The sequence below is a fragment of the Notamacropus eugenii genome, chromosome 2 (assembly GCF_028372415.1).
Source record: "Notamacropus eugenii isolate mMacEug1 chromosome 2, mMacEug1.pri_v2, whole genome shotgun sequence".
NCBI lineage: Eukaryota > Metazoa > Chordata > Mammalia > Diprotodontia > Macropodidae > Notamacropus > Notamacropus eugenii.
In genome coordinates, this window is record NC_092873.1 from 290,125,062 (window position 1) to 290,151,605 (window position 26,544).

Consider the following 26,544-nt stretch of genomic DNA (forward strand, 5'->3'; position numbering starts at 1 on the left):
CCTTCTCCCAAGCTTCCAGTTACATTAGTACAGACACTGTACTGTCCTTCTGTAGTGTACTGTACCTCTGGCCGGTCATCTCAGCCACCAAACATCTAAATTCCCTCTCCTCACCTACCCACTCACCACTAAAATAGCAACTCTTGGAAGCAACAGGAACCTTCAGTACTAACCTGGAGCACGTCTCCTTCTCTTTAACAATGACATCCATACTGGACCAAGTCGTTTCATTTGGGTTCAAGTCCTAGAGTCTTAACTAGAAGATGTCTAGAAATGTGTCTTCCAAAGCTAGCAACTGTGAAGTTGATGAGTGAGGAATAAAATGTCTACAAAAAAACCAAGGATTAATGTGTTTGGGACAATGTCTCTATTACCTTCCCCCAAAGTAACAAATTTTTCTAATCATCCTCTAAATAATGTCAAAGCTGGTCTGTTCTCCTCTCTTTACCTTCCTTTTTCATCTCTTTAACTGCTTCTCTTCCCATAGACCCTAGGCAGGAAGAGAACTATCCAAAAACAAACCTACCTAAGATTATCTTGATTTGTTAAGTTATCCCTCAAAAGTCCCAGGTTCACTTCAAGGGATTTCTCACACCTCTGGCTCAATGCCCCTACCCAGAAGATCTGGGGACTTACCTGTATGGCACCATCCATAATGTTGTCACCAAGTCCCCATGAGAACAAATAATAGTTTCCAAAATTCAAAGAAGAAGAAAAAAATCTTTATTTGCAAGCTGAGTGAAACAAAAAGAACTCTTATCAGAGCTCATGGAAAATATTGATACCGTCCAATAAGTATTCTTTTTCTCTGAACACCTTTATAGTCTTAGCCTCTTGTGGTCAAACATTAAACAGCATTTTCTGGAGTGGTGCCTCTTATGATTCCTCAGCACTTGGTCCCTACCAAAGATCTCTAGAGTATCAGCACCAGTCACTGCATCTCTGCTCAACTGGAAATCATGGACAATTTAGTGTAGGGGGGAAGGAGGGTGCTTTGGAGCCTTGTCTCATGCCGCTGTTAAATTAAAATGTGGAGCCAGACCAGGGTAACCTTTGCTATGAAGCCTCTCCCTTGCAATTCAATTTCCCCAAATCTCTGGCTTCCATAAGAGTTCACCAGCAATCAATAACACCCCATTCCCGTTGCATCTTCAAATACATCTTCATTGACACTGGGTTTGGTCAGGGTAAAATCATAGTCTAAACCTGAAAGTTACTGGACTGCAAGATTTTATGCATAATCAATCATAATAACATTCTTAGGTGGTTTTGATTACCTGTTTACAGGGACTACACATTGTGAGAGTTTCACTTGGGTGCCTGGTATGCTGAATCAAAATTTGTCCCCCAGGAAGTTTTAATTAAAATCACAGTCTAATATCCTCTTTGCCCCACTCCTTGGCTGTCATGTTTCCCACCCATACCAGAACTTGCCATGGGCAAAGAAATTTGAATAAAATGTTCTCCCACCCCTGATTTTACCTTGGTTTTTCGTCTAGACCGAAGGGTCCATTTAGAACCAAAAGTTGGAGTTGTTCAAATTACCCAGCATTACTGCCTGTGATTCCTTTATAGCCCCAATGCTTGGCACACAGTAGGTACTTAATAAATGCTTGTTGATGGATGGTTTAGGCCAGGGATTGTCAAGTACTCCTAGATAGGTACATGCAAGGAAGAGAAAAATTTGCAATTCCTATTGGACCTTTATATTCAATATCTTTACTAGGTAATTCCCAAAACTAAGTGGCAGTTCATTCCTTAGCTCTTTTTTGTTATTAAGTTGTTTTTCATTCATGCCTGACTCTTCATGATCTCATTCAGAATTTTCTTGGCAAAGATGTTAGAATAGTTTGTCATTTCCTTCTCCAACTCATTTAACAGGTGAGGAACTGAGGCAAACAGGGTTAAGTGACTTACCCAGGATCACAGAGTTAGTAAGTATCTAAGGCTGAATTTGAACTTGTGAAGATGAGTCTTCCTAACTCCAGACCCAGCCTTCTATGCACTAGGGCACCACCTAGCTGTCCCTTTAGCTCTTTTACAGTGCTACCAATCTTTATTTTTCATGTGGAATTCTATTTCTATTCCCTTGTCAACTTAAGGTAGAAGTTATTTTTTTCTTCAAAAAAAGTTTTATTAGGTATTAAGGGATCACAAGAGTAAAAGTTCCAATTTATTTCTGGAAGAGACCTTTAAATCCATTTTATTTAACTACCTCATTTTACAAATCAGGAAACAGAGGCTTAGAGAGGTTAAGTGACTTTTCCATGATCACACAAGTGACAAATGGCAGAAAATAATTTTAACTCAGATCTTCTGATTCTAAATCCAGCATTCATTCCACTAATTAAGGTAAAATAAAACAAATTTATAGAAGCACAGAAACACAATTACAGATCACAGGTATCAAAAAATTGTGACATGCTTAAACTAATTACAGAAAGTGGCACACAGTTCCTCAACTAACCATCCCTGTTTTCATCTCCAAAGGTTACAATACCAGGAAAATAATCATAGATGCTCCAACATCCATTCATCCATGAAGAGATATTAAAAACCTATGATAAGTATTCTCAAATTTTTTGGATCATGGACCCCTTTGGCGCATTGTTGAAACCAATGTACCCCTTCTCAGAATAATGTTTTTAAGTACATAAAAAAATACATAAGATTGCAAAGAAAATCAATGATATTTTTTTAAAGTTACAAAATTATTTTTTAAAACAAGTTCATGGACTCCAGGTTAAGAATTCCTATTCTATGAAGGACTCAATAAGATCCTCCAAATTAAATGAATATATACATTCAGAGACTTCAATGCAAAAGTAGACACCTGTTGAAAAGAACAACAACCAAAATACAACAAAAAAATATAGTTGTAAGAAGTAAGAAATGAGAGAGGTAAATAAAGTGTAGGCAACACAGAAGCCTCATATATCATGAATAATTTCAAGAAATGAATGAAATATGGTTCATGGACCTTGACATCCATTGATATGACATTAAACATGTTGAGTAATAGCTAGCATTTATATAACTCAAGTGCTTTATATAATTATTTTGTCATTTGATCTTTACAACAACTCTTGGAGGTAGGTGCCATTTTTATCTTGATTTTACAGATGAGAAAATTGTGACTAAAAGTGTGAGTGACTTGCCCAGGGTCACATAGGTAGTAAATACCTAAGAAAGGATTCAAACTCAGAGCTTCCTGACTCCAAGTCTAGCACTCTATCCACTATGCAGCCTAGTCACCTCAAAATACCAAAATACATAACAAAAAATGGAATTGATTATATTTTAAGGGACATAAAATGATTTGTTATTGATGTTAGACATTCTCGAATCAGCTACGTACAATTAAAGAATGACTTGTTAGAGCAAAGATCAAAATTAATATAAAGTTTATATGAAAAAATGCTCCAAATCACTAATAATTAGATAAATGCAAATTAAAGAAACTCAGGCTCCAACTGAATTAGTAAAGGGGACCAAAAAATGAAAAATGTTATAAAGGCTATGGGAAAATATTGATGGAAGAGAAGAAGAAGAAAAAGAAGAAGAAGAAGAAGAAGAAGAAGAAAGGAGGAGGAGGAGGAGGAGAAAACGAACGAAGAGAAGGAGAACATGAAGGAGGAGAATGTGAAGGAGAAGGAGGAGTTAGAGAAGGAGGAGGAGAAAAGAGTAGAGGGAAAAACTAGTTAAAGAAAATTTGGTGAAAGCTGGGCAGGAGAACAACAAATAGATGAAGTATGGAAAACATCTGTAAAGAATCTCATAACCAACTTCACCATGAAGGCATGTGGAGCCAGCACATTTGGATGCCAACTTGACAGTTCCAAATGTGCTTTCAGAAGACAAAGAAATGATATTGAAGAAAGAAGATGAAAAAAACAGCTGGATGAAAACAAGAGAATATGAAGGACATCTGTGCTGGAAGTTTTATCCTCAGGGCATGAAGTGATTGATTTTCAAGATATCTAAAGGAGGAATAGACATCAAAAATGAGGGAGGGGGGAAATCTCTTACATTATTTCTATTCCTCATTCAAACAATTGAGAGAACGTCAATAATTCCCAATCCATTTGTCTATTTTCCCTGCTCTATAAAACTTTTATGGGAATGATCTACACACATGTGAAGGGCATTCTTACAGAAGAAGAGGCATTATTAGAAAGGAGCAGACAGGTTTTATCAAGCAAAATTTCTTGCAAGACCACATGTTTACCAACATATAAATAACTGAAAGATATAAAGAATGCAATATCCCAAACAATAATTTTTGTTTAATTACAGAAAAAGAGTTTGATTTGGCAAATCAAAACACCTTGTTAAAGGCTGTCCTCCAACCAGATGTCTTCCATGCATATGACAAAATCATATCGATGTTACTTGAAAGAGGTAACAACAGAGATGACCTTGTTCAATGACCTTCTGATTATTAGAAGAAAGGGTGACCTAGAACGAGTTGGTATAAGCTAACAAAAGATGGTGACCATTGGATTGGAGAAAATTCAGAACAGAGTCCAAGGTTGAAGAGGGATTCCTTATTGATGGAGGGGTCCTCCAGGAGTTTCTCTTTGTAGATAACATTATGATGATGCCTTGAGCTCTGAAACATTGAGATCCCTGATAACCAAAAAGACTTTGGCCTACATCTCTACACAGGAGCATCCAAATGAATGAGTCTATTTGCCCAGAATACCTATGTGATATGCAAGTTACATGGAAAAGCCTACAGATCTCATCAATTATATATATATATGTACACACACACACATGGATACATATATACATATATGCATACATACATATACATGCACATATATACATATATATGAATCTAGAATTAAACAGTATCAGAGAACTAGCATTGTAAGAGGCCTCACAAGTCACATAGTCCAATCATTCGTTCTACAGATGAAGAAACTGAGCCCCGCCCCTGGTGACTTGCTAAAGGTCACTTGTTGCAAGATGTAGTAGGTACATCAGAGAAAACATTTGAACCCATGCTGCCTCAATAAAAAGAGGAGGGAGGATTTTTTAACTTTTACAAAACAACAAAGTCATTTTAACGATTCAAGTTTTTCCTTGAAAGGTCCAACGTTTTCATTCCAATACTCTTCTGGAGATGCTGTACGAATGTGAGTCAAGGAATAATATGACTCAGAAAACCTGCTCAACATGATGCCACTGAGGACAGAGCACCAGATCTTGGAGTTGCAAGACTTGGATTTAAATCCTGACTCTGCTACTCATTAACAATGTGAGTGACTTTGGGCAAATCACTTTCCTCTCTGAGCCTCAGTTTCCTCATCTGTAAAACAAGGGAAATGGAATAAGGTCTAAGCTATCTTCTGTCTCTAAACACTATGTTGTTTTTCAGTTATTTCAGTTGTGCCCAACTCTTCATGACCCCAATATGGGTTTTTCTTGGCAAAAATACTGGAGTGATTTGCCATTTCTTCCTCCAGCTCATTTTATGGATGGGGAAACTGAGGCAAACAGGGTTAAGTGATTTGCCCAGGGTCACACAACTCGTAAGTTTCTGAGGCTGGATTTGAATTCACAAAGATGAATCTTCCTGACTCCAGGCTCAGCGCTCAATCCACTGCACCATCTAACTGCCCTAAACTCTATGATTTTCCTAAAAATCATAAAAGTTTGTTACACTCTTGACAATTTAATTCAGCAAACATTTATTAAACAATCACTGGGTAAAATGCATGAGAAGCAGCATGGAGATAGCACATAGAGAGACAGACTTGAGTCTGTTAGACCTTGGTTCAAATCCATTTTTGACCCATAGCAGCCAGCAGTGTGAGCCCGGGTAACTCATCTAGTCTTTCAGCGGCCCCAGAGGCAGCCAAGACCTTTCTACACTGATGAAATGGTGAATTTTATTTTTAAAAAAGAATTGGCAAAGCACCATACACAGGCGCTACTCTCAAAGAGCTTATGATCCAATATAACCTTTCTCAGAGAAAGCACCTTGACGTCTTCAATGAGATATAGTGGTAAGCGTACCCACTGGTTTTCCAACCAGAAGAAATGAGGAAACTGAGGCTCACAGAGGCCTCTGAATTGTTGCTGAGGAGTCATCTTCATTCTTTTCTGCTGGACGCAGAGATAATGATGGGTATATAAGAGTAGACACTTGATAAATGTTGTTCAATGGATTGATTATACACTTGTCTTATAGGTGGAATTTCTGAAAGCAAATGTGTTTGATTGTGCATTGGTCTGAGCCCTGGCCCTTGATGATTTCCTAGGTACTTTCTGTGGGGAGGGATCCTATCCCCTCATTTTCAAACTCAAGTCTATGCTTGGTCTAGAGACACTAGGTAAGTAGGTAAGGCATTTGCAGAATCCCAGAGTTGGAAGGGACTCTAGAGATTATCGAGTCCATCAGATTCCCCAGTGCACAAACTCCTCTATTACAGCCCAAAGGGGAGCATCTACATATCCGTGGGAACAATTCAAGTTAAGGAGATTTCATTACCCCAAACCGTGGCCATGCTAATTTGGACAACTCAGCTGAACTGAACCCCAGACTCCTGATGAAGTCTGACCTGTGTGGAATATGGTGGGTCTATCTCCTTCCTTTATCTGGGCAAAAACTTATATTTAAGTAGTCTGGTATTTCATTCCTTTTTTTAGGAAATCCCACGCACCAATACACCAACACACACTGAGCTTACAAAAAAGCCTTTATCAAATCTTGAGGATCCAGAAGCATCAAAAGTTAATTGTCCTGAGGTTTTATCTCTTTTCCCAAAAGGACATTGATACATTAAAAGGGTCTACACTCGGACCTTGAAGGATGCTAGATATTTCATCTGGCCAAAGAGAAATCCAGGTCAGGATGAAGAAGCTTGGAATCAACTTGCTTAGTACAACTATCCCTCTCCAGTTCCCTAAGTTTTACAGATTCTTTGGGCTGGAAATGAACATAAAATCTCCAGGACTCATGTGGTTCAAGTGACTTTCCAGTGCTATATCAGAGATGGTTCCCTAAAGGACCCTGTATAATCCTTAAGACTGTCTTCTTTTGCTATGAAGGCTGCATTACCCCAGACCTCTCAAGCCAGCACCTCCCAACACCTTCGGTGGGGGCAAAGCTGATGGAACCTGTGGTGATCCAGATGATCCATCCAGGGTTTTTGAGTATGCCAATGGTAACACCATGGCCAAGAGATGTGCAGATGTCCTTGTGTCTAATGAGCACTGCCAATGCTGCAACTTGCCTTGAAAGGTAGGGAAAAGAGGCAAAGGTCAAGTTTGGATCTTTCCGTAGGAATGGTGTTTCTTCAACAAATACCTAAAACAAGCATGTGATACTTTCATTGCACAGGATTAAACCCCTGAATTCCTAGATCGACAATAATAAAAGTAATGATCACTCTCATCTCTATAGCACATTAAGATTTTAAAACTCTATTAACATAAAAACTCTGTGGTAGCTAGTAAGCATTATTAGCCTCTTTTTACAGATCTAATTGAGGTTTGAAGAGACAGAGTCCTAATTCTAGTGCTTGGGGGAAAATCAGTTGTGGGAGACAGATCTATGGGATAGAAATATATTTATTAAGCATCTAGTGAGCACACTACAGATTACAATACAGATTAGTCTGACCTCAGATACAAAGATGACATGGTCCCTGTTCTGAAAGAGCTCACATTTCAGTTACAGGAGTGTGTGTGTTCATCCTTCGTTGCCAAAGAACCATGCTATCAGAGAAATAATGACATGACTTGCATTTGACTTTGGTTTTTTTTTGAGTGAGGGAGGGCTGTGCAAGTCACCAGCCTCACTTCTCCTCCAGAGACATCTGAATCCAATGACCAGATATTCATCAGGATGACTGGAGATGACCCAGGATGAGGCAACTGGGGTTAAATGACTTGCCTAAGGTCGCACAGCTAATGAGTGCCAAGTGTCTGAGGTGAGATCTGAACACAGGTCCTCCTGATTCCTGCACTGGTGCTCTATCCACTGCACCACGTAGTTGCCCCCAATTATAGAAGACAACATGGAGGAAGGTACAGCCATTCTGAGGGTAAATGGAAAGGCCAGATAGTCCTCATTATCTGGAGGGCATGGAAGGTGGTAAGGCCTATGGGTCTTAGTGAGCAGTGGAATGGCAGATGGTCCCTGACTGATGACTGCTGGGAAAGGTGTAGAGGGTTTGAGGGTCTAAGTGGAGTAGGATTCTGTGTACCTCAGGCAGAAGTTGGGAAGTGGGGGTGGGTCCAGAACCTGGTAAGAACTGGGCAAAGGGCTGGACAGGGGCGGAGCCAAGATGGTGGAGTGAAAGCAACGACTCACCTAAGCTCCTGGACAAATTCCTCTGGATACCTCTGAAAGGAGAATCTGACCAAACTTTGGAGGTGCGGAATCCAGTGGGTGACAGACTTTGAGGGCTTCGGAGCCCAGGTTAGACTGGAAGGTCCATGGGAAGGATCTGTTCCACGGGGGTGAGCCTCCAGCGCACAGCGCAGCGGGGCGGAAGGGACCTGAGAAGCCTGAGAGCGGTGGACGGAACCAGCGGAGCAGGAGACCAGCCAAACCAAGCCAGTGAGAGCCGCTGAGAGCCAGATATCAGTGCAGCAGCTCCTGAGACCTTCAGCCTGAAGATTAAACATTGGTAAGTCACCTACTTGAACTTCTGGGAGCCAGGATGGTGGAGTGATCAGTAAATGCTCTCTCCTCCCCCCTGATGTCCATGAAAGAACCATAAAATATTTCCCCAGAAAAATCCTGGATCAGCGGGAACAGCAGAAGGGGGCAAATAGTCTCATAACACCAGAGGCTAGGAAAATAGCAAAGGGGGATTCTTCCTACTGTGGCGGAGGCGATCCGGAAGGACGGAGGACCCAGGGCAGAGAAAACTCGCACTGAGACCCAGGCAAGCCTCAGCGCCGAGAGACGAGCCCCAGGAGGGGTGGGAACACGTATTAGCATCTAGGCGTGCCTCAGCCCTCCGGGGGGAAAAGGGAAGACAATAGAGAAGCTGGGATCACCATCCCCTGAGCTTGCCTTTGCCTCAGTTCATCTGAGGAGATCTCCTGTGACCAGACCACTCCTCCCACACACTTAACAAGCTAACCCCAGGGTTGATCTGGGAAACAAAAAACCTGCTTTTAGGTTCTTCACACATCAGCTCAACACAAAGTTCTGTACCTTCTGACTGAAAGAACCAGAAGCTACAACACTCAGCCAACATCATGAATCGGAAAAAGCAGACGAAAAGTGAAAAAACCATAGCATCTTTCTATGGGGATAAGGACCAAAACACAAACACCAAAGAGGTCAGAGCTGAGACTGTACTTCCATCTGAAACTTCAGAAGGGACTATGAATTTCTCGCAAGCACAACTAGCTTTCCTGGAACAGATGAAGAAGAAAATAGAAGAAAAACTCGCCAATGATTTTAAAATTATAAAAAAAGAATTCACTGATGAGAACATCACTTTGAAAAGGAAAATTGAGCAAATGGAAAAGGAAGTTCAAAAATTAACTGGAGAAAATAATTCCCTAAAAGGAAGAGTTAATCAAACAGAAAAGGAAACCCAAAAACTAATTGGGAAAATTGATCAAATGGAAAAGGAAACACAAAACCTAACTGGGAAAATTGGTCGAATGGGAAAAGAAGTACAAAAATTAAATGGAGAAAATAGCTCCTTAAAGGGAAAAATTAGTCAGATGGAAAAGGAGATGCAAAAGTTAACTGAAGAAAACGATACGATGAAGATTAGAATTGGGCAAGTAGAAACTAATGACTCAATGAGGCAACAAGAATCAGTCAAACAAAATCTAAAGAATGAAAAGATAGAAGAAAATGTAAAATATTTAATTGGAAAAACAACTGACCTGGAAAATAGATCCAGGAGAGAAAATTTAAGAATTATTGGCCTGCCAGAAACCCATGATGAAGAAAAGAGTCTGGACAATATCTTCCAGGAAATCATCAAGGAAAACTGACCAGAAGTACTAGACTCAGAGGGCAAAATAGTCATCGAACGAATCCACCATTCCCCTCCCGAAAGGGATCCCAAACTCAAAACCCCAAGAAATATCGTTGCCAAATTCCAGAACTATCAAGTGAAGGAGAAAATACTACAAGCAGCCAGAAAGAAACAATTCAAATATCAAGGACATACAGTCAGGATCACACAGGACCTTGCAGCTTCTACATTAAAAGACTGAAAGAATTGGAACCCAATATTCCGTAAGGCAAAGGAGTTGGGACTTCAACCAAGGATCAACTACCCAGCAAAGTTCAGCATAACATTTCAGTCAAGGAGAAAGTCATTCAACGAAATAAGGGATTTCCAGAGCTTCCTGACCAAAACACCAGAACTCAATAGACAATTTGATCTTCAAATGCAGGTCTCAAGAGAATCATAAAAAGGTAAACAGGGGGGAAAAACAAAAATAAAAACTTGTTACTCAATTAGGGCAAACTGTTTACCTCCCTATAAGGGAAGATGATACCTGTTAATCTTGAGAACTGTGCAGCTATTATGATAAAAGGGATATATGTAGAGGGAACAGGTGTAAAGTAAATGATGTCATGTCAAAAATATGATTTAAGTATGAGAAGGGATTGTAATAGGAAGTGTGAAAAGGAGGAAGCAGGAAATGGCAAATTACATCACAGGAAGAAGTACAAAACTATAGTAGAGGGAAGGAGGGGAGGGAGATGAGCATTGTTTGAGAGGTACTCTCATCTGATTTGTTGAAAGGAGGGAACAATAATCTTAAGTAGATAATCCTAACTAGCTCTATAGGTAGTAGGAGGGGAAGGGGGAAGAAAGGGGAGGGAGGCTAAAAGGGAGGGAAGAAGCAATAAGAGTAAAGGGGAGTAAAAGGGAGGGGGGCTAAAAGAAGGAGGGGAAGGCTACAGGAGGAGGGGGAGAAAAGTGAATACTATTGAAGAGGGGAAGGGAGACGGGAGAACTAAAAGCACAAATGGTGGGAAAGAGGATGGCGGGAAATACACAGATTGTAATCATAACTGTGAATGTGAATGGAATGAACTCTCCCATAAAACGGAGATGGATAGCAGAATGGATTAAAAGCCATAATCCAACAATATGCTGCTTACAAGAAACACATTTGAAACGGGGGGATACACATAGGATAAAGGTCAAAGGATGGAGCAGAATATATTGTGCTTCAGCTCATGTAAGAAAGGCAGGAGTAGCAATCCTAATCTCAGACAAAGCAAAAGCAGAAATAGATCTAATCAAAAGGGATAAGGATGGAAACTATATCCTGCTAAAAGGCACCATAGACAATGAAGCAATATCATTACTAAACATGTATGCTCCAAGTGGTATAGCATCCAAATTCTTAGAGGAGAGGTTGGGGGAGTTGAAGGAAGAAATTGACAGCAAAACTATACTAGTGGGGGACCTCAACCTCCCCCTCTCTGAACTCGATAAATGTAACCTCAAAATAAACAAGAAAGAGGTTAAGGAGGTAAATAAAACTCTGGATAAGGTAGATATGATAGATCTTTGGAGAAAATTAAATGGGAATAGAAAGGAATATACCTTTTTCTCAGTGGTACATGGAACATTTACAAAAATTGACCATGTACTAGGACATAAAAATCTCACAATCCAGTGCAGAAAGGTAGAGATAATCAATGCATCCTTCTCAGATCATAATGCATTAAAAATTACATGTAATAAAAGGCCATGGAAAGATAAACCAAAAATCAATTGGAAACTAAATAATCTAATTCTAAAGAAGGGTTGGGTTAAAGAAGAAATCATAGAAACAATCAACAATTTCATTCAAGAGAATGACAATAGTGAGACAACATACCAAATCTTATGGGATACTGCAAAAGCAGTTATTAGGGGAAGTTTTATATCTTTGAATGCTTACATAAATAAAATAGAGAAAGAGGAGATCAATGACTTGGGCTTGCAGTTGAAAAAGCTAGAAAAAGAACAAATTAAAAATCCCCAAGTAAATACCAAATTAGAAATACTGAAAACCAAAGGAGAGATTAATAAAACTGAAATTAAGAAAACTATAGAATTAATAAATAAAACCAGTAGTTGGTTTTATGAAAAAACTAATAAAATTGATAAACCTTTGGTCAATCTGATTTAAAAAAAGAAGAAAATCAAATTACTAATATTAAAAATGAAAGGGGTGAACTCACCTCCAATGAGGAGGAAATTAAAACAATAATTAGAAACTACTTTGCCCAACTTTATGCCCACAAATTCGACAATCTAAATGAGATGGATGAATATTTTAAAAAATACAAATTGCCCAGATTAACTGAAGAGGAAGTTGAATACTTAAACAACCCCATCTCAGAAAAAGAAATTGAACAAGCCATCAATGAACTCCCTAGGAAAAAATCTCCAGGGCCAGATGGATTCACAAGTGAATTCTATCAAACATTTAAAGAACAGTTAATTCCAATACTATATAGACTATTTTTGAAAATTGGGGAAGAAGGAGTCCTCCCAAATTCTTTCTATGATACAAATATGGTTTTGATACCCAAACCAGGAAGAGACAAAACAGAGAAAGAAAATTATAGACCAATTTCCCTAATGAATATAGATGCAAAAATTTTAAATAAGATTTTAGCAAAACGAATACAGCATCTTATCACGAGATTAATACATTATGATCAGGTAGGATTCATACCAGGATTACAGGGCTGGTTCAATATTAGGAAAACTATTAGCATTATCGATCACATCAACAACAAAGCTAACAAAAACCACATGATTATCTCAATAGATGCAGAAAAAGCTTTTGACAAAATACAACACCCATTCCTACTAAAAACACTGGAGAATGTAGGAACAAAGGGAACTTTCCATAAAATAATAAGCAGTATCTATCTAAAACCTTCAGCAAGCATTATATGCAATGGGGATAAGCTAGATGCATTCCCAATAAGATCAGGGGTGAAACAAGGATGTCCATTATCACCACTATTATTCAATATGGTACTAGAAATGTTAGCTGTAGCAATTAGACAAGATAAAGATATTGAAGGAATAAGAATAGCCAAAGAAGAAACTAAGTTATCACTCTTTGCAGATGATATGATGATCTACTTAGAGAATCCCAGAGATTCAAGTAAAAAATTACTTGAAATAATAAACAACTTTGGCAAAGTTGCAGGTTACAAAATAAACCCACACAAATCTTCTGCATTCCTATATATTAGCAACAAAGTCCAACAGCAAGAGATAGAAAGAGAAATCCCATTTAAAGCTAGGGTAGACAGTATAAAATACTTAGGAGTTTACCTGCCAAAACAAACCCAGGGATTATATGAACACAATTACAAGACACTTTTTGCACAAATAAAGTCAGATTTAAGTAAGTGGAAAAACATTAGTTGCTCATGGGTAGGCCGTGCTAATATAATAAAAATGACAATTCTACCTAAATTAATTTACTTATTTAGTGCCATACCAATTAAACTATCAGACAATTATTTTCTAGAGTTGAATAAAATAATATCAAAATTCATTTGGAAAAACAAAAGGTCCAGAATATCAAAGGGACTAATGAAAAGAAATGCTTGGGAAGGTGGCCTAGCGCTACCAGACCTCAAACTGTACTATAAAGCAGCTATTATCAAAACCACTTGGTATTGGCTAAGAAACAGAGAGGTAGACAAGTGGAATAGACTTGGCACTCAAGATGCAGTAGGCAAGGAATATAGCAACCTTCTGTTTGATAAACCCAAGGACCCCAGCTTCTGGGATAAGAACTCATTGTTTGACAAAAATTGCTGGGAAAACTGGATAACAGTGTGGCGGAAATTAGGCATAGACCCATACCTGACACCGTACACAAGAATAAAGTCCAAATGGGTACATGATTTAGGTATAAAGATTGACACCATGAATAAACTGGAGAAGCAAGGAATAGTGTATTTATCAGATCTATGGAGAAGGGAAGAATTCTTTACTAAAGGAGAGATAGAAAGCATTATGAAATGCAAAATGGATAACTTTGATTACATTAAACTGAGAAGTTTTTGCACAACCAAACCCAATGCAACCAAAATCCGGAGGGATGTAGTAAATTGGGAAAAAATTTTTACAGCTAAGCTCGGGGATAAAGGCCTCATTTCTAGAATATATAGAGAACTGACTCAAATGTATAATCATACAAGTCATTCCCCAATTGATAAATGGTCAAAGGATATGAACAGGCAATTTTCGGAAGAAGAAATTAAAGATATCTATAATCATATGAAAAAATGCTCTAAATCACTGTTGATTAGAGAGATGCAAATCAAAACAACTCTGAGGTACCACATCACACCTATAAGATTGGCAAACATGACAGAACAAGAAAATGATAAATGCTGGAGAGGATGTGGGAGAGTTGGAACACTAATTCATTGTTGGTGGAGCTGCGAGCTCATCCAACCATTCTGGAGAGCAATTTGGAACTATGCCCAAAGGGCTACAAAAATGTGCATACCCTTTGACCCAGCAATATCTCTACTAGGACTGTATCCCCAAGAGATCATAAAAATGGGAAAGGGTCCCACATGTACAAAAATATTTATAGCAGCACTCTTTGTAGTTGCCAAAAACTGGAAGTCAAGGGGATGTCCATCAATTGGGGAATGGCTGAATAAATTATGATATATGAATGTAATGGAGTACTATTGTGCCATAAGAAATGAGGAACAAGAAGACTTCAGAGAGGCCTGGAAGGACTTATATGACCTGATGCTGAGTGAAAGGAGCAGAACCAGGAGAACTTTGTGCACAGCAACGACCACAGTGTGTGAGAGTTTTTTCTGGTAGACTTGGAATTTCGTAATAACGCAAGAACTTCTTAAAAAAAAAAAATCCCAAAGGTGGTTCTCAAGGCAAAATGCCTTCCACACTCAGAGAAAGAAATATGGAAGTCATTCGCAAAATGTAGCAGATCATGTTTGTGTATGTGTATGTTTTTGTGTATCATGTTTTGATTTGTTATATGATTTCTTTCATTTATTTTAGTCTGACTACATAGCATGACTATAGTGAAAATATACTCAGTAGGAAAGTATATGTAGAACCCATACAGAATTGTATGCAGTCGTGGGGAGGGAGGGGGGTAGTGGGGGGTAGGTGTGGGGGGGATAAAATCTCAATTGTATGGCAGTGATTGTTAAACATTAAAAAATAAAAAAAATAAAAAAAAAAGAATATGCTGGACAACCATTTGTCAGGTATATTATAGTAGAGATTCCTTGAAAAACCTTCATTACATCTGTATCTGCAAGGACCCCTTCAAACACAGGAGGGCCTGCTATTACAGGTTCTTTGATCTGCTTTTCTAAAAGGAAAGGCAATTTTTTTGAGGGGTCAACCATCACTTTAATCAATCACATATATATCATTCACTTACTTCAGGGGGAAAAGTCACCACCCTGAACTTTTGAAAAATGCAGAGAAATAAAGATAGACAGGTCTTGCAGATACCTGATCATAAGCAATATATACATCACAGATCAACAGACAGGTAGCTGTCTGAACATACACACCAGAGAAAGAAGCACCAACATCTGGGTTTTCAAAACTGGAAGAAGGGGCAGGGGGCAGCGTTCTTTAGCGACTGCCTAGAGTCTTCTCAATCCAAACAAACACTTCCAAAGACTATGCCCCAAAAGGAAACGTCACCTCAGAGTATATATACACTTTTCAGAGCCAGAGGGCATTACAACCCTAGAGAACCAGTGCCTCATTAACAAAAGGTGTGGGCCTTCCTACAAACCTCCTCTAATGAAATTCCCCTTAATGGGGAGGTCCATTAATGGATAGGGAAGATCTTTAATCTCATTAGCATTACAACATCCTACCATCCACTCTTGCTATTATCCAAAACCTCCATTTCCAAGGGAAACTTCTTGGAGAAAAAAACAAACAAAACAATTTTGCTTCCTGTTCTTTCACTTGCTCCTCAATGCTTTTCAGTCTTTCAACATCATCAAATTGAAAATGTCAACTCCAAAGATAGTAATGATGACTTTAAAAATAATATATTTTCTGTTTCTTATAGCACCGTAGTTATCTACAGTATCCCTCTCCCCAGAGAGCCATCTCTTATGACAAATAGTAAACCCCCACCTCCAACCCATCAAGCTTATTAGGATATTGAAAAAGTCACAAAATATGTGCAATGTGTAATATTTGTGGAACTCCCACCTGCATGAAGAAGTAAGCTGGCTAGATCTTCTCATAACTCTTCATTGAATTCCTGCTTGACCTTTATAATTTTTCTGCCTTTCTGTTACATTGATCTATCTCTCTATTCTTTAATCAATACCAGATGATTGTGATGACTACAGCTTTATAATACAGTTTTAACTATGGAAGTGCTATTCCTACTTCATCTTTACTTCTTTTCATCATTTCCCTTGATGTTCTAGATCATTGGTTTTGCCAGATTAATTTTGTTATGATTTTATCAAGTTCTATAAAGTATCTTCTTGTTAATTTGATTGGTATAACATTAAAAGTACAATTAATTTTGCTTAATAATTTTTACTATATTGACATTACCTACCCATGAAGATTAAATATTTCTTCAGCTATTTAAAAAAAAAAAAAAAGAACTGAGCAAAGCAAGTTGGGGAAGGATAGAAGAAGGGTTCTCCAGAACTACACTTTCTGGTACCTCATGATACCTATTTACATACTTAAGAAGCAACCCTGGGACATAAGTCTTGTGGTGGGAGAGGGGAGGTGGACAGAGAAACCAGGTTGCACACCCCTTGGGCAGAGAGAGCTAGCCTCTTAGAGAGGAGGATGACAACCTACCTATATCACCTCAGAACTTCACTTCTTAGGGGGCCACAAGGGGAGGGAGATGGCTGAGCTGGAGGTAGTTCAACTGGAGTAAGGGTCTCAGGATCCCACTTTAACTGATATGTTCCAAGTTGTCACTGGCTTTTTTCATCGGTTCCTATGAAAAGTGTGGTAGGAGTTCACAGGCTCAGTGGAATGAGGAGGGCCCCAGAGGACAAGCCTGTCTTTAAAGACACATATAGTTAGGCGATGCAATGGACACAACTGGGCCTGGAGTCCGGAACTCTCTTCTTCCTTAGTTCAAATCTGGTCTCAGGCACTTATCAGCTGTGTGACTCTGGGCAAGTAACTTAACAATGTTTTAACAAAAGTTTCCTTATCTGGAAAATGAGAAAACCACATCAGTATCTTTGCCAAGAAACTCCCAAATGGGGCCCCAAAGAGTCAGACATGACTGAAAACAGCTGAACAGCAATAAAATACCTAGTAAGAGTCAGAACTGGGGCTCTGTCCAGAGTTGCTATATACTTTAAAATTTGATTTCTACCAGATCTTCTAAGAATCATTCCCTATTTAAGCAGAACTAGGTTTTGATGGCCTATGACAGTGGTTGTCAACCTGTGGCATGCCTGCCTAGGAAGGCTTGGGGCATGATTTCATGAGTATATGAGCTTACCACCCAATCCTCCATTACACTTGTGATTCTATTAGAAATGTCCCCAACTCCTCTCCTGCTTCTTCTCTCTCTCTCTCTCTCTCTCTCTCTCTCTCTCTCTCTCTCTCTCTCTCTCTCTCTCTCTCTGTTTCTGTCTTTTTCTCTGTCTCTGTCTCTGTCTCTGTCTCCCTCATTGTGCACAGCCAATGACCATGCACCCCTGTACCAATCCACCTCTGATACAGAAAAAGGCCAATGGCTATCTTTGCTACTCTGATCAGTACTTGAGTAAATATAACTCTCCCCTCTTTCATTGGAATGAAGGAGAATCCATGAAAGGACTGGGACACAGGGTGGTCCAGCTTCTGCTTTTTCCAAACCATGGGCATAAATGGTGTCAATCAGTCTTACACTAAACACTTGATAATTCAGTTTTTCCTTGAAGACCTCCAGTTAGGGAGGAGCCAGTACCTTCTGGGCAGCCCATTTCCCTCTGAGAGAGCTCGAATTATTAGGAACTGCCTTTTGCATTTGGTCTCAATCTGCTTCTTTACAATTTTTAGCAGTTGTTCTCAGTTCTACCCTCTGGTGGGAAGTGAAATGGTTCTAAACACTTTCTGTATGATAGTCCTTCAGATACTTGAAGAGGGCTCTCATAGAGGAGGAAGGAAGGACAATTGTTAGGAAGGAAGGAGGAATAAGAAGATGTAGTAGCATGTAACTCCTAAAGGGCAAAGATGTTCACATTTGAAAAATAATGATGCTTAATAAATACAGAATAGGGAGGGAAGGAAGGAAGGAAGAGTAAGAAGAAGGATGTAGTAGAATGTAAACTCCTAACAGACCAAGGCTTTCATGTTTGAAACATAATAGGTACTTAATAAATGCAGAAGGAAGGAAGGAAGGAATAGAAAGGAGAAGACGGACACAGAGCCAGGATCCATTGGTCTAAATATTTGGTCCAAAGTCTTACAACTGCAAGTGTAACAAGGCCTGGAATCTTGGATAGAGAACGTCATCATTCTACTCATAGGGGGCGATCTTGTTGTTCATGGTGGTGAAGGTATAGATGAGGTGGGCACATGTGCACGGGTCCACATACTCAGGCATGCACTTGGCAGGGTCTGGCTGGTGCTGGGACCAGTGGGTAAAAAACACACCACCTTGAAGGGTGTACCTGGAGAAGAGGAGCAGATGCCTTGACTCAAGAGCATCCTTCTCAAGGTGTACCTTCTGCAAAGCAGACTCCCAGATTCTCAGCCTAACAAGGGCTCAGAGTAAGGCATAGGCTCATAGGCATTAGAGTTGAGAGGAACCTTAAGGAACAGCTACTCCCTCCATGATCACACACAAAGATCACAGAATCAGAGCTGTTTACAATGAATGCTTTGAGCATGAGCCCAGAAATGTGATTTTCTCATGAGAACAAAATTTAATGATGGCCTGGTTCCCAAATCACCAGCCTGCTGAAGCTTTTCAGCTGTCTCTTTATAGGTGGACTTCAGAGAATTCACTCCAATTCCCTAGTTTTACAAATGAGGAAACTGAAGATCAGAGTTTGACTAGTCATGGAGTCCACATCCCATTTTCTAATTCCAGAACTCCTTCCATTGTACTATCCTGCTTCTCAAGTCTAATGAGTCTAAAAGCTGAGGTTTTTGCATGACCTCATTTCCCTTTGACCTGGAGCGGAGTGGGGCTGGGGTAGCAAATGTGATATGTCCATTGCCTTCTTGGAACCTTTGCTCCGTGCATCCAACTGTCACTCTGTCATAAAGACTGAACCCTGAACCTCACCAGAGTTTATCTACCCTTCCTCAAGAAGAGATACTAAGGACCATGGAGACCCAGTAACTCAGGTGCACCCTTCCCAATGGGTGCTTTCTAAAAAGCAGCTTCTCCATCTCCCCAGACTTTCTTCTGTACATTGGTTTTAGGGAGTGGGTGGGAGGAGGACAAAGGAAGGTTCTGATTTAGAAACAGGATCATGGGAATTGGAATTACAATGAGATAATCTAGTTCACCTCTTATTACAGACAGAATTACAGATTCAGAACTGTTTACAGTTACTTGACTAATAATCCGAAAATGGAGGCTACCTCTTCCTCTAGCCCCTAAAACAACCCTGGAGGCCGAGCAGGAACTCAGGGACCCCAGGATCTACCCATGAACCAACTGGTGGCCTCTGGAGGTGGGGTTTAGGGGGAGGGGGAGGAGGTTACTGTACTTACTAAGCTGCAGCTGCAGCAGCAAGACCAGACCTGCGGAACAAAGAAACCATGAAAGTCTGCTTTCCATCTGCCCTGCCTGAAGTGTCCATGGGCTTCCACTCAAACATGGAATAAACCTGCTGCCCTTGCTTTGCAATTCAGCCCAATACAAACACCCATCACCCAGGTACTCCTGTATAGACTGTGCTCATTGCAGACCCCCTTCTTGTTACTCAGAGCGCTTTGCAACCCCTGGGGAGAAAGAGACCCCCAGCTCCAAAAGCCCTAGCAAGTAGGTGGCCTGGGCCTCCATGTTTTTCTTTTATCAATCTGCACCCACAAAACTTTGTATTCAGGATATCTGCCAGAACTGGTTTACATAGTAATAGAGAAAGCTCTACAGAGAAAGATTATATAAACATCCCATGAAATAGATAGGACCCTCCACAATTACCTCCCTTTTACAATCTAGGAAACTAAGGACTGGAGGGATCAAGAACTCATCCAGAGTTACATGGCCTCTTGCACTAAGAGAGGTACCTAAGTTTTTTGGTGGTACTTACAGGTCTTGTTACCACACTGGTATTAACAACCCTTCTGTTCCTCTCATTCTGGGTCTTGAACCCTGGTGGAGAGACAGAGCACCAAAGACAATGAACCAGGAGCTGAGTGTGGGAGTCTCACCCAGCCCAATACACTCCATTCTCCTTGACTGATGGAGCAGAACAGCCGAATGGATAATCCAAAAATTGGCTTATATTTGCTACAGCCAGCTTCAGACTAGAAGGGAACCATTTGGAGTCTAAGAGGAGGAAAGCAATGGTTTGGGGGCTTGAGTTATTTACCAGACCAGAGCAGCATCTTTCCCATTTACTCTGTTGTCCCAGCCCACAGCACCACATTGCCTGAAGCCTTCTATATAGAAGGAGAAAGGGGTCCTTGTCACTGTGGAAGGCAAAAACTGCCACAGGCCACAAAGCTGTGGACACCCAGGGACTACAACTCACATTTGTTTTGTCCCCAGGGGACTAGGGGTCAGCCTGTTCTATAGCTGTAACCATATTTGAAGTGCCCCTCAATCTCCCAATCTCATAGGACCAGATCCAGGGACTCCTAAACATATAGTTTTGCTCTCCCCCCCAACTTAAAACAGTTACAGCAACATTGGGATTGTTTGGGATTGTATAAGGATTAGACCTTCCTAGATTGACCAAGAGAGGCATGAAGTCTGGTGTGCTGGAAAGAAGCCTGGATCTCTGGATGCTAAGACCATAGCCTCATCATAATTAGAGATCATTAGATTCAACGAGCACATTATAGATGAGAGACCCAGAAAGGTGGAATGACTTCCAGAGGATGTCAGAAGTCCTGAGTGTGAATCCACAATCTCAGTATGACTTTTTAAGAACTGCCTCACCATTCTGAACTTTATCTCCCTTCTTTATAAAATGAAGAGGTATGAAATTACAGTGACAAAACAGCATTGTAGAGTTCACAAGGTACTTTCTTTTTTAAAACAATATTTTATTTTTCCCAGTTACATGTAAAAGCAACTTTTAACATTTATTTTTTTCATTTTAGTTTCAAATTTTCTCTCTCTCTCACCTCCCTCCCTCCCTGAGACAGTAAGCAATTTAATATAGATCGTACATGTTCAGTCATGCAAAACATATTATCATATTAATTATGCTGTAAAAGACAATATAGACCTAAAGAAAAAAAACAAAGTGAAAAACAGCATGCTTTGATTTGCATTCAGACTCTGAAGATTCAGACTCTATCAGTTCAGGTCATTTGTTCTTTGAAGTTTGGATTCAGTCAAAGGGCTGCACTTGAGGACCTAGAGGGCCACAAGTGACCTCAAGGCTGCAGGCTCCCCACCTTTGGTGTATGCGGTCACTTAAGAAGCTAATGGGATCTTAGCCTACATTAAAAGGGGCAGAGTCCAGGACTACAAGTGTTAAGGCCACTATACCCTGCCTGGTCAAGCCCACATCTGGAGTTTTGTTCTGAAGGTCATTGATAAACTGAAGAATGTCCAGGGGCCAGTCAAGATGGCAAAGGACTACAAGTTTATGTCTGTTCTTGGTTGAAGAAACTGAGAATATTTATCCTGGAAAAGGCATAGAGAAGATGTTGGATGTTTTCAAGGGTTTGAAGGGTTGTCATTGGTAAGTCAGTTATTAAGTACCTACCATGTTCCAGGCAGTGTGCTTGGTAGGTGCAGGGGATGCAAAGAAAGGAAAAAATGTTGCCTTTTCACAAAGAGTTCACCATCTAATAGGGGAGACAAGCAAACAAACAAGATATATACAGGATAAATTAGACATAACTTCAGAGGGAAGGTATTAAGATGAGAGAGGATTGGGGAGAGCTTCTTGCAGAGGGTGGGACTCAAGGTGAGATTTTGGAGGAAGACAGGGAAGCCAAGAGATCAAGATGAGGAGGGAGAGTGTTTCAGGAATGGAGGAAAACATTCAGAGTCAGGAAGTGAAGGATCAGCAGACATCAGCAAGTGTCAGCAGATCATAGAGTATGTGGAGGGAAGTAAAGTGTAAGAAGTTTGGAAAGGGAGAAAGAAGGTGGGTTACGAAAAGTCACACAGGATTTATATTTGACCTTGGAGTTAAAAGGGAGCCGCTGGAGTTTCTTGAATGGGGTTGGGGATATATGGTCAGACTTACAATTTCATGGCTGAAAGGAGGACGGTTTGGAGCAGGGAGAGACTTGGGGCAGAGAGACCAACTACAAGGAATTAGATTTGTCCTGCTGGACTCCAGAGGGCAGAACCAGGAATGGTGTAAGGCAGATAGAAAGAAATCAGTTTCGACTTGGTATCAGCAAAAACTTCCTCACGCTTAAAGCTGTCTCAAAGTGGAATTGGACTACCACAGGAGACATTACACATAACACCTCCAACATGCATGCACAAGCACACCGCACGCACGCACACACACACACACACACACACACACACACACACACACACACTAGAGGTCTTCAGGCAATGAGTGGATAGCTACTTGTCAAGCTGGTTGTGGAAGGGGATTCTTAGTCGGGTACAGGTTAGACTAGAGGCTTTCTGAAGTCACTCCCCAACTTAGAAATTCTGTGATTCTGTAAAAAGGGACCAAGAAAGAAAAAGTAGAAAGAAAAACCTCTCCTCCATTGGAGGACACCACTCTTCTTATTTAGGACACTGACCTAGGCACTTGAGAGAGAGAGACAGAGACAGAGAGACAGACAGAGAGAGAGACAGAGAGAGAAAGAGACAGAGACAGAGAAATAGATAGACAGAGACAAAGAGACAGAGAGAAAAAGATACAGAGACAGAGAGAGAAAGACTGAGACAAAGAGACAGAAAGAAAGAGAGAGATAGAGAGACAGAGACAGAGAGAGAGAGAGAGAGAGAGAGAGAGAGAGAGAGAGAGAGAGAGAGAGAGAGAGACTGAAAGCACCAAGCAAGCAACAGGTACAAAATATCCACCAAGCTAAAAACAGTCCTCCTCAGTCTCTGTTAATGGAGGGAATGGGCAATCCTCTTTCTAGCTTAATAGTGAATGAGATATTTTTTGCATCAGTAGACTCATCCCCCTAATTACTTACAGTTACAAGATAATAAATACCCTGGTTATAGCAAAGGTTAAAAAAAAAATCTAAGTATTGTTAACAGGATTTCTATTGAGACAGTTTCTAACCTGAGAATGACTTAACAGCAGATCAGAGAAAAAGTGCCAGTAATCAGGTACCTCTTTAATTAATTAGCTTCATTAAGAGGAGAATCAATTTCTCATAAAAGAGGCAAGAAAAAGCTTTTTCAATAGAGGGGAAAAGTGGGGAGGTGAGAGGGAAAAACCAAAGCTTACTCTCATCACATTTGGCTTAAGGAGGGAATAACATACACACTCAATATGAAAATCTATCTTACACTACAGGAAAGTAGGGGAGAAGGGGACAAGTGGGGAGGGGGGATGATAGAAGGGGGGCAAATGGGAGGAGGGAGTAATTATAAGTAAATATTTTGGGGAGGGACAAGGTCAAAAGAGAGAATAGAATAAATGGGGGGTAGGATAGGATGGAGGGAAATACAGTTAGTCTTTTACAACATGACTATTGTGGAAGTCATTTGCAAAACTACACATATATAGCCTATATTGAATTTCTTGCCTTCTCAGTAGGAATGGGTGGGGAGGGAGGAAGGGAGAGAAATTGGAACTCCAGGTTTTAGGAACAAATGTTGAGAACTGTTTTTGCGTACAACTGGGAAAGAAGAAATACAGGTAATGGGATATAGAAATCTATCTTGCCCTACAAAACAAGAGAGAAGATGGGAATAATGGAAGGGAGGGATGTGATAGAAGGGAGGGCATATTGAGGGAAGGGGTAATCAGAATGCACAGTGTTTTGGGGTGGGAGGAGGGAAGAGATGGGAAGAAAATTTGGAACTCAAAATTTTGGGGAAATTAATATTGAAAACTAAAAATAAATAAACATAAAAAGAAATAGACCTTTCCTGCCTACCTAAAAAAAAAAAAAAGAGGATCAAGAATTCTCCTGATCAGAATTCCATGTTTCTGAAGTGAAGTCAGAGATTATATAAATAAATCACAAGTGGGAAGGGGTAGGGGGTGGGAGGCTAGAAGGTGAATTACAGACAATCGTTCCCAGGGTCAGAGTGGTTTCCCATGAGCAGCCCACAAATTCCACAGTGCTAAGGTACAGGTGTCCTGAAGTTCTGTGGGAACAGCATTGTTCAAGTCTTTAAGGGTCATTGCTTGGTAGGTCATAGGATCTACAGTCTTGATTGCTTCATTTGAGGTACAGAGGCAGAAGGATGCCAGTGATTGTGAATGTTGTCAAAGGTTTGATTTAGCATTTTTAGCTAGATTGTGAGCTCTCTCACAAGAAAGGTAATTCTGAAAAATTCTAATCCGTTAGTATATTCATTACACCTATCATATCGATTAATATAAAAATCTTACTTCTCTTCACAGTATGAATTAAGTAGCTAGTTGATAACTCAGTTATTTTAAGCTATAGTCCCTAAATACTTACTTGTTCATTACCCTGTTTATGTACAAGCTGACTGTTTGATTAGTTTCTACTTGAAGAATTTTTTTTTAGTTCAGTTCTGTAGCACAGCAGGTTAGGTTGAGACCATAGAGATGAGTTTTTACTTACCCTCCTTGTTTGTACCAGGTTCATTGCCCTGGGCTTTCCTGTCTTTTCAGTAGGTAACTCAGATCTCCACTGCTTCAATCCCAACTTTCCACTTTCGGTTCTATTTTTGGCTACAGCCTAACGAATATTCCCCAACAAAGGGGGAGGCAGGGGTGCAGGGAGTATGAAAGTAACCCAGAGTGTAAACATTAATCTGATATAATTAAAATATGAGGGAGTTTTATTCCCACAGAGAAAAGGGAATGTTAAGTAACAAAAGATCATGGCACTCACCTTGGAGCAGGCCCACCTCAAGTATTCATATCCCTGACTCAAATGCCAACTGAACATACCATAAGGGAGAGGGGTTCGTGGGAATACCACATTTCCTTAACACCTACCACTGAGTTATTTCTTTTAATCCCTGAATTCCCTAATTAGCTCCTAGGATGCCCAACCTTTGCCTCTTCTCTCTCTTCCAGGTATTTCTAAACTACCTTTTAAAAGCTTACACATCAAGATTATTTCTCCTAACTCAAGAGAATACTTGGAGTTGACTTGCATCAACTCATGAAAAGCTGGTTGTTAAATTTTCACTGTGAGCACTTACACTTCGAAAATCATTGAAAGCTACAGATCAGGACTTGATTTATTGTTTCATTGATTGTCTAGTCTCAAGAAAGTGATGGAGGAAATGTTAATAGTGCAGATGAAATGTAAAAGTGCAATAGTCGCCTACTTTTGAGTAGGGGGAGCTGGTTGTTAAACATTTACCAGCATAGAATTAGAGTGAGAGTTCCTATTGCTCTAACTATTCCAAACTTCAATTCTCAGGAAATTATCATTCTAGTCATCTATTTGACCTCTCAAAAGGGCCAGACCTTTATTCCTTCAGAATATTTTGAAACCAAATTGACTAAACAAATTGAATTAAAGAAGTCAAGTCTGAAACCACCTACATATTCTTCCCTATGATTTTCCAGATTTTTTAGACTTAGATAAAGAGTGGGAACCGTATGGTGGAAGCTGAGTTGTCTGAGATATTCTAACATAAAGGCAATATGCCCTTCCTCACTCAAAACAAAGTCAAGTGCAAGTCAGGTCATCATTTTTCTGATGTCATGGTCTTCTAGAACAAATCACGAACACAAGTATAAGATGAAGATACAGGTGGAAACACACCTGGGACAGTATGGAAAGTAAGTGTGAAGTGTGAGTTTGTGGTACCCAGGCAGTGCAGGGTAATAGCAGAGCCATTAGAGAAACTTTTCAGTGACCATTTGGACTAGAGATTGGCTAGGAAACAGCTGCCTTGGTGTCTACAGGAAAGAACGTAGCTGAACCATCATCTCAAATAATGAGGCTGCTCCCTTTTCCCTCCTGTCTTTGTGGCTTTGATATGGGGGATCCCTGATAGTCCAGCATAAAGGGACCCTTGGTTCATCTGTTCCATTGGAGAAATTGAAATTGAGAATTCAGCTCCTAGTGGAAGTGATAGGAAAATGGAGATTTCAGACCTTTACCAGCCACTCCAAGGTTTCATGTAGCATCTTCCCTTTTCATTTCCATTCATTTAATATATGGTCCTTATGGGTCACACAAGTTGACACAGAGATGAGATCTAAGTAGGAATCCAGGGAGAGGGAATCAGAGCCAAAATGCAAACAAAATAAGTTGCAGCATTTTTCTTTTCAACACTGGACCAAAT

At 40.0% G+C, this 26,544-nt stretch overlaps 1 long non-coding RNA gene across 1 annotated transcript; it reads right to left on the bottom strand.

The window, feature by feature from the left end:
- Nucleotides 1-2,118: 2,118 nt before the first annotated feature.
- On the bottom strand, nt 2,119-20,319 carry LOC140527415 (uncharacterized). The gene is made up of 3 exons (XR_011974794.1): nt 20,240-20,319; nt 8,330-8,631; nt 2,119-7,247 (listed from the first exon to the last, which is right to left on the bottom strand). It is a non-coding gene; the product is annotated as an uncharacterized lncRNA (long non-coding RNA).
- Between the last annotated feature and the right edge of the window lie 6,225 nt (nt 20,320-26,544).